Source organism: Euprymna scolopes, chromosome 4 (assembly GCF_053919585.1).
Source record: "Euprymna scolopes isolate OS-2025 chromosome 4, ASM5391958v1, whole genome shotgun sequence".
In the NCBI taxonomy this organism is placed as follows: domain Eukaryota; kingdom Metazoa; phylum Mollusca; class Cephalopoda; order Sepiida; family Sepiolidae; genus Euprymna; species Euprymna scolopes.
The window spans coordinates 45133132-45145173 of NC_136485.1; the positions used below are offsets into that span (position 1 = coordinate 45133132).

Consider the following 12042-nt stretch of genomic DNA (forward strand, 5'->3'; position numbering starts at 1 on the left):
AAAGTTAGTGTTGATAATTTAATTTTGCTGTTTTCACTAAGACATAGGATAAGTAAATATTAAGTTGTGTGGGAGAAATGCGGAAACATTGTGGACTACAAACAACGAGGTTTGTTATTTAGACTGCTTGTGGAAAAAACAAAAGATGAAACGTGTTCACTGGAAAAGCAGAGAGCAACGAAACGAAGAATAGCAAAGGTGAAGACGTGGATGAACAAATAAACAACTGCAACTGCATCCACTCCACCACCTCCTCCTTCGAATGATAATAGGAAGAAGAAGAAGAAGAAGAAGAAGAAGAAGATGATAATAATAATAATAATAATAAGAAGAAGATAATAATAATAAGAAGAAGAAAAAGAAGAAGATGATAATGATAATAATAATAATAATAATAATAGGAAGAAGAAGAAGATAATAATAATAATAAGAAGAAGAAGAAGAAGAAAAAGAATAATAATAATAATAATAATAATAATAATAATAATAATAATAAAAAGTAGAAGAAAAAGAAGAATCCTCTGACGCCTTCCTTTTTCTCCCCTTTTCTATTATTATACCTCTTACTACATCTCACCTTCTTTATTAATATCATAGTCCAACATAATTTTTTATATCTCTTTTATTGTTTGCGTGAGTCTTCTCCTCTCTCTCTTTCTCTCTCTCTCTCTCTCTCTCTCTCTCTCTCTCTCTATCTATCTATCTATCTATCTATCTATCTATCTATCTCTCAAACACACACGCTCTCTCTCTCACTCTCTACTTATCTATTTATCTCCTCTTTATGCGCTAAGCTGTTTCCTTCCCCTCCCTCCCTCCACTCACTATACTATTCCTTCTCCACTTTCTCCCCTCTCTGTATTCTCCTCCCCTCTTTCCCTGTTTTTCTCTCTCTCTCTGTACATGTTTCTCGCCTCTATATTTGTGTCTTTTCTCTTTCTTTTCTCTTACTCCCTCCCTCTGTCCCCTCTATTCACTGCCTGTATACATCTCTCTCCTTTACTCCCTCTCTCCCTCTCTCTCTCTCTCTCTCTCTCTCTCTCTCTCTCTCAATGTGTGTATGTCTTTCTTTTCTCTCGCTTTTATCCCCCTCCGCCTTTCTCTCCTATCTTCTCCTTTTCTTACTCATTCGTTCACTTTTACTCTCGGAACGTCAGTCTCTTGCTATTTCACCATCCTCCTTCTCACTCCCAACAAATGCCGGGCGGTACCAAACCGGAGCTGAAAGCACTTACTATATACCAAGGGTTATTACTGTTTTTACCGCTGCTACTACTACTACTACTACTACTACTACTACTAGGTAAGTCTCATAAGTTTGTTTGTTTTTTTATTCGCCCTAATCCTACAGCTGCATTCTAGTTGACTGCAATTTCCGCTACAGTACATAACAAAGGTTCTTTAATACGACAGGTGCGCATGAGGAAATTAATTTTCTTTTTTCTTTTTTTTTCTTTTTTTTTTTTGTCGTAGCAAAACTTCGGAATAGAGCGCAACTTTTTTAGTGCAATTAATAAAATAAATCGATTGTCGAATACAAGTTTTAAAAGAATATTATCGAAAACCATTAAAAAAAACAATTTAATTTTCATTTAATGTCTATTTAATTTTAATAGGGAATTTTACAGTAACAAAACATTTTTAAAAATGTTATTGCGCATGCAGTTTTTTTTTCTTTTTTTTTTTTTGCTACGTGCAAGTTTATTTGGTGTGTTGGTTGTTTTTGTTTTACGGCATATCAACCCTTTTCAGGTTATTTAATGCCGAATTCAATTACTTTGAAGAACAATTTTTTAATAGAATGTATGTTTTTTTTCCAAGTCGGTTTCTATTTAACCCATAGTTGGAACCTTAACAAGTACTACCACTCCGGGTCAGAGTGGACCTGGGAGCAATGGCAATTAAAGCGTAGCTCCTCACTCCCTAAAACCCGGAAACTGGTGCCTCACAATCGGATATAGTTTAAGGCATATACAGGACCCGTGCAAGTTTGAATCCAGTAACTATTACTATTACGGACATAAAATAATTTTGTAAGTCGAAAAATTAGTTAAAACGTGCTTAACCTACTCATATGTAATCTTTTTGCGTTAACAGCTTTTTTTAACAGAAGTTATAAGCCTTTCAGTTTAGTGTAAATACCGATTCTATATCCTAACTGTAATCTCTAAACGTACATATCATACACTGGACAAGGCAGGGGAGGAGAGGGCAGTAGCCCTAGATATATCTAAGGCTTTTGACAGAGTATGGCACGACGGTCTTCTCAGGAAAATCAGATTCTATGGTATCACTGGACGAATACTTACCATAATTAAATCATTTTCACGTAAGAGAAAGATCCAGGTTGTCTTTGATGGTCGTATATCAAAACAATATGATATAAATACGGGTGTACCTCAGGAGTCGATCCTTGGACCGTTATTATTTCTGATATTCATAAATGACATCCCTGATAAAATTGTCTCTGAGATGGGTATATCTGCTGATGGCACTACGCTCTACAACAGGCACGACGAGGAAAACGAATGAACACATATCTAAGGCAATAGCAGAAACCCGTAGAGGAAGACATCCACTGTGTTGTGGAATGGTAACATTCAATGCTGTCAAGACTAAACTTCTTTCCTTTAATAATTACAACAAACCTTCTCAACCACCAATAGCTATGGCTAATGATACAATAGCTGGAAGTACTTCGTTCAAACTCCTCGGCTTAACGTTTACAGGGAACATGAGTTGGAACAGATACATCGAGGGCATTGCCGTCGCTGCTGCAGGGAAAGGGAGAGCTCTCTACCGTGTTAGATAGTTAATTACGTTTGAAAGTATCCTCTACCTCTGCAAAGCCACGATTCGCCCATGTATGGAATATTGTTGTCACATTTGGGATGGTGCATCTGCTACTAGTCTCTCACTTCTGGACACGGTTCAAAAGCGAGTCGAACTGTCAGCTAGGCTTCAGCCAGTCTCATTGACGAAATGTTGCATCCCTCTTTAATAGTAGATGCTCCAACGAACTGCAAGTCCTTGTACCCTCTCGACGTAAATAACTCTGACAAACCCGACAAGCAGCAAAGTACCACCCTTACACAGTGTGCTTTGTTTGGGATGAAAATGAAAAAAAAAAAAAAAAAAGAGCCATCTTTTTTAAGCAACTTGTTTACGTTAAACAAAGTGACTACTTTGCTCAGAACTCGATTGTTGCTTGGTGATTTTTTTTAACCGACGCATTTCAGGTGAAAATATTATTATGACACGTAAGTGCAAAATAATGTTTTCACCTGAAATGTGTTGGTTTAACAACCCTTATCATAGAAAAGTTGTATAAATTCAAAAAATTACACCAATAGAAGTGCTAGGTGTATTTTTTAAGAAAAGATTAATCAAAATTACGTTCTGTTTAAAAATGTTGGACCCTTAATTTAAGTCTATTTTAGTACAGGTAGATAAATGACCTTTTCATACCAAATTGTTTACATAATTCTTCCACATTAAAGCATGCGATAAAACTCAATAATTTGATGGATTCCATTTTTATTTGTAATTATTTTTTTCTACTGGATCACTTTTCGTGATTTTATGGAGTTTATACTGACACGTAAGTACATAATAATGTTTTCACCTGAAATGCGTAGGGTTAAAAGATCACCATTCTATACAAACACTTTGATAATAAGGCAACCAGTAAAAAAAAATATATATATATATATATAAATGCTATCAGATATTAATTTTACACGCAAATAGGTCATACATGAATAGGTTAACCAAAATAAATTGTTAACTAATTTCCAACTAATAAAGATGAGAATAATAGTCCGCAATAAATAAATTAATATAAATAATACTCATCTCAATAATGAATTCCAATTAAAAAATAATAAATATGCAAATTATATATTTAACATTTCATGCAAAAATTGTAAACATATGATACCCTCTCGATCTCCATAGCAATTAGTTTATTGTACTCTGTTGATTGTCTTATGGTCTTATGAAGCTTCTAGAAGTCCGCCTGTAATGTAGCGTGGGCGTCACTTTTTAACTATGCCGCTACAATTCAAATTTATCTCGGATACTCACGCGGTCTAGTTCCGTCGCAAACGAACAAACAAAATTTAATAAATCCAATTCGGTATTTTTTTTTTTTTAAGTGTAAATGAAATGGATTTATTCGTGTTTCTTCCAAAACAACGCATTTCATTATTTTGTCAACGCCTCTTCGCACACACATGATGTGTTTTCTTAAAAGTCCTCGTCGCCGCCACCAGAGGCTTTCTCGCCCTCGACTTTCACACTTCCTTCTCGACCAACGCGCACTTTACTTCTTTGCTGATTACAAAGAGTATTTTCCTCATCCTTTTCTTGTGACTCAAGCTCGCATATACCTACTAATTTGCATGCGTGCTTTAACGGCTGCTTCTAAGATTTTCGCTAGCCATCTATCCTTCAGCTCCTGCTAATATTTTCACACGCGCTCTGTTACACACCTAGTACTTTCACACTTTCACACTTTGAGAAGAGGTCAGTTTATTGCTAATCGCCTGAGGCGTTCCTACCAAGGGATGCAGATGGGACTACACAGCTATTTTTGTAGGACAGATGTTACATAAGGGCATATCAATCTACTTTGACCCCACAAGTATTTAACACAATTAACAGATAGTCTATTTAACTTTTCCAGCACATACCTCTCTGTTCATTCTGTAATGAGCATGTGTTTGTTGAATTAACTTTCAACTTGACCTGCTGTGTTCTCTATCTGATCCCTCTCTAAAAAATTAATATTTTTGATATCCGAGCAACATGGAAGTTTTTTTTTTCTGTGTTTCTTTGATACAGTTGAGTTTATTGGACTTCAATACAGTGGTTCGGAAACGCGTCGCCGAATTCTCTTCTCAGGAAGGAGGCTTGTAATTCAATGGTTACATATTAAAATCCGCGTGTGTTCTCTTGATTCCAAGAACAAACTGACTTAACTTTCCAAAATCGTTTCCAGTCATCTGACTTGGAATGCAGCTATACTGCATATATAAAAATCTTTTATGTATGCTCTACTGCAGCTATACTGCATACATATGAATCTTTTATGTATGCTCTATTGTATATTTAACAAAATATTGAGCTTCTAAAAAACGGATTGGTACACACAAAAAGTGAAATATAATTAGAAAAGCATATTTTAACAAAACATGCACACACACACATATATATACACACACGTGTGTGTGTATATATGTGTGTGTGTGTGTGTGTGTGTGTGTGTGTGTGTGTGTGTGTGTGTGTGTGTGTGTGTGTGTGTGTGTGTGTGTGTGTGCATATATATTAGTGATGAGACGATTCCGAAAATTTTCCCGATTCTGATACAATTACCAATTCTGGTTTAAATCTCCGATTCCGATAGAATTACCGATTCCGATTCTTTTTAAATTTCTAAATATTTAATTGGATATTTGTGTTTTTTTTGTTTTGTTTTTTTTTGTTTTTTTGTTTTTTTTTGTTTTTTGTTGTTGTTGTTTTTGGAATTACTGTAAAACCTCCATATTATGTCTGCATATATTTTGGCAACCATAAAAAATACAATTGGTCGGGGCGTATATTACATGAATAGAACTTTTTAAATATTTCTTTCAAAATTGTTCGTCGTAATTGATTGAAAATAGTGAAACAACGAAAACTTATTTCTTTTTTAAAACAAAGGCGATATGTATTTGTTGTTAGCTGACAAAATGTTATTTGAATGTTTTTATAAACCATTGAAAATAGTTAACGACTGATACGCAAAATAAACGGTGTAGCAGCAGAAAAGTTAACATGTTAAGGGGTTTCTAAATAACATGGTTACTATTGGGGAAAGAATTCTTAACGTGGGTAGAACAAAGCGGAGATGCATTGTTAACTAATCTGTTTATTTTCTCTACTAAATAATGTTCATGTTTTTATTCTAAATTATAAATATTTGGTTGGTTATTTCTATTGTCAATATGACAAATATGTAGTAGGTTGATTTGTTTTAATGCAAAAAGAAACAAATAAGAAATACCACTATTACTAATAATATCAAATTTGTAGATTAACACCTTCAGAAAAAATGAGATTTTTTTGTTTGTTTTAGGTGATTGCATGTTAAGACCTTGAAAAACTTGCCGGAAAGAAGAAAAAAAAACAACAATAATTTTAAAATTTAGACAGGAAGTTAAATTTCGTATATAAAGTTAATGTAAAATAATCATTTCTAGAATATTTTACTTTTTTAGGGATGTTAACTAAATTTTTAGCACTAACCCTAAGTAAGACTGGCAAGGTCGTAACTTCCCCGAAAACCCACAGAATTTATCTCTTAGAGAAATCCAATACCTTTTTGGTTAACTGCTCTAAAATGCTACAACGTCTCGGAAATGAAACTAATTTTACGTTAAATTAATATATGAAGCAGATCCTCCCTTCCAAATTCTTAAATAACTTTTTTATTTTTCTTCGTACCAAGTTTTTTAGGATGTTAACACGTAATCGCCTAAAAGTGTTCAATCTCGTTTTAGTTTGGCGGGGTGATTTAGTTGAGGGTATTAATTAACAACAAAAACAACAACAACAACAAATAATAATAATAATAATAATAATAATAATAATAATAATAATAATAATCAGTTAATATATAGTAAAAGAGAATCTATTTAATTTCTGCAAAGATTTATTAAAATATAAGTTTAAATATAAAAAATAATTGGGAAAATATTAGTAATTAATTTTTAATTCATATAACACAAATTTAAATTTTATTGTCTTTAGAATAATATTTACAAACACACCTACATATAAATTTAAATGTCTTAGAATAATATTTAAAAACACACCCACATTTGGCAAATTTGCCGTCTTTCACGTGGGTCTTGTCAGTGGAACATTTCTGTGACAAATAAACTACCCAAAAGTTTAAATAAACCAAGAATCCTTTGTTATTAGTTGTCTCGATTTTGTGGCTTTTTATATCCATCTCAAACAATGTTAATTATTTTTATTTTATAATTTGTATGCAGACATGATGGGGAGGTGGCTTTGTATTCAGACTGAAAACGGTGGATTACTTTGAGTGCTAAGGGCACCACAGGAATTCTTAAGTCTAAGTGTAAGTAATACAGAGAGAATCAAAGAAGAATTAACGCCAGGCGTTATTTTACACGTTCGTGTGAAAATTCACAAAAGTCAACCTTCTCTCATAGGTTTCGACCACCTTGCAATATTTTCAAATGCTAGATGAGGAACTGGACAAAAGTCTAACTGATAAAACCCAACTGAACTAAATCTGAGAGCATAAAATAAATGGTTTAAAAGATTTTAAAATACTTTTTATATTCTATCTTTGATTTAAATATCAATAATGTTTGATAGTATTTTTCTTGACAAAATTATTTTATTGTACTTTTTAAAATATTTTTCGGGCATTACAAATAACCTGGATTCTTCTAAAGTGTACTTAGCGAATTTACTTAAAAGTTCAATTTGTTGTGTTGTTTATTTAACGAAAATAAAGTACATTTACATCGTATTTTTATGTTATTATGATTTATAGATTTTAATCTTTCGATTTGTTTAAATATTTATCAGTAGTATCAGCAGTTGAGACTTAAGTTTGCAAACAAAGAATCGTGTTTGAAATCGGAAATAAGGCTTGTTTTTTCAATACCGATTCCGATACCCGCAAAGTTCCGATTTTTCTGATCTCCGATTCTGATTACTCCTCCCAACAGTAATATATATATATATATATATATATATATATATATATATATATATATATATAGATAGATAGATAGATAGATAGATAGATATATATATATATATATATATATATATATATATATATATATATATATAGAGAGAGAGAGAGAGAGAGAGATGGAGATAGATAGATAGATAGATAAATATTAGTGTTGGGACGATTGATCGGAATCGGGAATCGGAAAAATCGGAAGACTTGAAGGTATCGGAATCGGTATCGGAATCGGAAAAAAGTTATGTCCATTTTCCGATGTCAAAACGATTCTTTTAATTATTTTATTATTTTGTTTAAGCCCAAATCTTTCATTGCTGGTAATAATGCTAAAATAATAAATATTTATTGATTTTAAGTTATCAATGCAGCTAACATTGATACATCATCCTCCGCAGGTTATTTTGACGGTTAGGAAAATATCTGCAGATTTAGCATGTCTTTTTTACGAAAATCGGAGGAAATAACAATACTATAGTTAAATAATTAGAGATTTTAACAGAATCGGAACCGGAAATTTAATTGGAATCAGGAATTAGCACGGAATCGGTAATTGTATCGGAATCGGGAAAAATATTGGAATCGTACTATCACTAATATATATATATGTATGTATATATATGTATGCATGTATATATATATATATTGATATATAGTTTGCTTGAAGCATTGTGTGGGATAGGTATGTAAAAGAGATTTAGAAGGCTATCACAATGCGAGGAATGAAATACAGTCATTGTTGGTGAAAGGAGAGGAAGACAAGTAGCGATTAACAAATCAATAAGTACATGCATATATGTCTATATATACATATATTTATTCAGTTGTATTAAATAAAAATGTCTTACTTGTTATGTCTGCGATAATATATAATTAATTTCGGAAAAACTTCCCTTTTCAAATGGTAGACGTGACAGATCGATTCATATCGATTATATACAGGGTGCTTCAAAAGTCTTGGGAACATTACAAAGTTATTAAAAATCGTTATGTTCCCAATACTTTTGAAACACCCTGTATATATATATATATATATATATATATATATATATATATATATATATATATATATATATATATATATATATAAAGGATTAAAGACAAAACCTTCCAAATGGCGAATGAACCCTTTTTCAGGGTCAACGGTCAACTAGTTCCATGTGTGTTTGTGTGTATGTCTGTGTGTGTTGGGGTGCAGAAGGCTCCTGTAAGCCGTGGTGAAGGCAACCTTTCTAGGAGAAGCAAATCTCGGATTTAAAAACCATAAAGCGGGAGACCAGTACCCACATTAAGCTGGTCTGAAGTTAAACTTGTTGCTGGCTATCTTGCTCTTGCTTGTTGCTGGATCTCAACATTTTTAACCAACAGAGAGAATTAGCTGTCGTACAAAGCTAAGACTCTGTAACATCATCTGTGTATAGATACTCGCTCAGGCATTTGTCTATAAAAATGCTGCTGTGGCGAATGAAAAGTTGTGACGCGTGGGGGCTTGAAATGCTGGACACATGTAATAATTGATCTCAATGACCGTCTCAGTGTTGTGCCTGCTTGAGCGTGTGAATTAACCAGTAGGACTAAAAAAGGAAAAAAGTCATTTTTGGGCTCATTGATTCAAGTGTCTGAGGGAGTGGCACTCGTCTGACAAGACGTTGCAATCATTATATATATATATATATATATATATATATATGTACTAACATTGCTAAATAAGTAGATTTTTATTAATTAATTATACCAGTTTTATTTTTTTTAATTTTCTTAAAAATTATTTCTTTCAAAATCAAAGTATATTAATAAATGTTCCATATGTATCACAAACACTTTCGATTCTTCGTCGAATCGTCAGCGGACAAAAAATTGATGAACAAAAAGCTGCAAAAATGAAGAGAATTTACAAAACCAGTAAAGAAGACGCGTGTGAAACCGCCAAATAAACAAGCTCGTGCAGTTCGAGCAGAAACGTTTACAATTTAAATTCCAGGACGCCAGAATGAATTGTATTACGTGAAGCATTTCAATTCGCGTACGGCTTACATCGCTGAATAATTTGTGATCACGCGCATCGGTGCAATACTCCTGGTACATTCGTTCATCGTGTATGAATCAGACGATTCTATTGTTGGTATAGATTTATCCGATATCTTTCTATATAGAATTCTATATAGAAAATGGATCACACGGAGATTGCTAACATCTTCAGCAAAAGTTTTTTCTGTGGAACAAATTGGATTCGTACTTGGAACAGTCATATTGTCAGTCATTATCGTTAACTACTGAGCTAAAAAACACTTATGAGAAAATATGGATTTTTCTAAGTAAAAGCAAAAGAAACAACCTGTTCGTAGTCCTGAATTAGACATTATATCGTCAAAACTAAAATAATTTTAAATGTTATATATATATATATATATATATATATATATATATATATATATTAGTATCACACCTGACCGAACGATTAATTGTAGGCATAAACCCATTCATACCACCCAAAAAATTCCAACTAAAACCTAACAGCCAGCCATGGTTCTCCCCAGAATGTGCTGCTGCCATTGCGCACAGAAATCACTTTTTTCCGTAGCTACCAACGCAATAAATGTACTGAGACTAAAGCTGCTTTTTGGACTGCCAGCAACCACTGTTAAAGAGTAATAAAAATGCAAAAGACCTATATGCTCAGTCCGTTAAATCCAAAGTAGCTGAGCAGCGGCTTGGTTCCCACCAGTTTGTCAAATAGCAAACAGGATCCTGAACAGAAGCGTGCGTTCTATCCCAATCATCATCAATGGACCTTGGGTTATCTCGTCAGCATCAGACAAGGCCAAACTATTTGAAAATTACTTTGCAGCGAATTCTACCCTATGCGACAAAGGCAATCAACTCCCCATATTTCCTCCTATAACAGACAACACGTTATGCAACATACAAATATCTGTGCGTGAGGTTGCCAAACTAATCAAGAACCTGATTCCAGTAAAGCAACTGGCCCTGACGGCATTCCAATCATATTGCTGAAGAGGTTTTAACCAGATTTACCCCCATACTTCAAAACTGTTTAAGCGTTGCTTTAAGGAGAAGTGCTTCCTATCACCCTGGAAAACCTCATCAGTATGGCCTGTATTTATGAATTCAGATGATAATCATCTCCCTCTCAGTACAGATCAATAAGTCTCCTGTGTGTCATGAGTAAGCTGGTGGAATCCATATTAAATAGAGAAATAGTCAACCACCTCAGCAGAAATAACATTCTTAGTGACATGCAATATGGTTTCCGTTCTGCTAGATCTACAGCAGATATGCTAACGGTTATATCTCATAGGGTTAGTGAATCTCTCGGCAAAGGCTTCCTTTCTAGGGTAATTGCTCTTGATATATCGAAGGTCTTCGATAAGGTATGGCATAAGGGTCTACTTCACAAGATTTCCAGCTACAGTATAACTGAAAATGTTTTCTCAATTATTAAATAATTCCTCTCTGATACGCTCATAAGAGTAGTGATTGATGGGCAGAAATTAGAAGCCTGCAGTACTAATGCTGGAGTCCCTCAGGGGTCAATCCTGGGCGCAACTCTCTTCCTGATCTACATCAATGATCTCCCAAAACACGTACTTAAATCATTCGTTGACATCTTTGCCGATGACACGACCATCTATGGCAACACATCAAATGTCGTAAATGACAAAGTTCTCTCTTATTCTCTCTTCTCTGATCTTGAGCGCCTGGTACAGTGGGGGAAGAGGTGGCATGTTACTTTTAATGCATCTAAAACCAAGCTCCTGATACTCATCTGGCATCAATTGAAATGGATGGCTCTCGTCTTGGGGTGGCTCCAAGTTATGACAAGTTTCTGGGTTTGACCTTTACTCCTGATCTGAAATGGAACACATACATCAAGTCTATTGCCAGGGCCGCTTGGAAAATGGTGGGATCTTTCTACCGCTCCAGAAGATATTTCACTGCTGATGCAATTCTCTATCTATATAAAAGCCAAGTACGTCCAAGTATGGAGTAGTGCTGCCACATCTAGGCAGGAGCTGCTAAAAGAAGCCTATCCTGCCTTGACAGAGTACAGAATAGACTTCGTGGTTTAGTGGGGGATGCCTTTTCTCTTCGCTGCAACCTCTCTCGCACAGAAGAGACGTTGCGAGCCTATCTTTGTTTTGTCGTTATTTCCATCGCAAGTGCTTGTCTGAGCTTCAATTTCTGCCCGCCCCTCGCCAATCTTTCACGATAAACACCCGTCTTGCTGAAACCACTATCAATCATTT

At 34.1% G+C, this 12042-nt stretch overlaps 1 protein-coding gene across 2 annotated transcripts in view; it reads left to right on the top strand.

Moving 5' to 3' along the window:
• The first annotated feature begins 613 nt into the window (after positions 1–613).
• LOC145267183 (uncharacterized) overlaps positions 614–12042 on the top strand; it is a 224337-nt gene continuing 212908 nt past the window's right edge. Inside the window, exon 1 of one of the 2 annotated variants that reach the window (XM_080123252.1) lies at positions 614–1303. The gene's annotated coding sequence lies outside the window, so the exon portion shown is untranslated. The remainder of the gene's footprint in view (positions 1304–12042) is intronic. The other variant, XM_080123260.1, reaches the window with a different exon arrangement.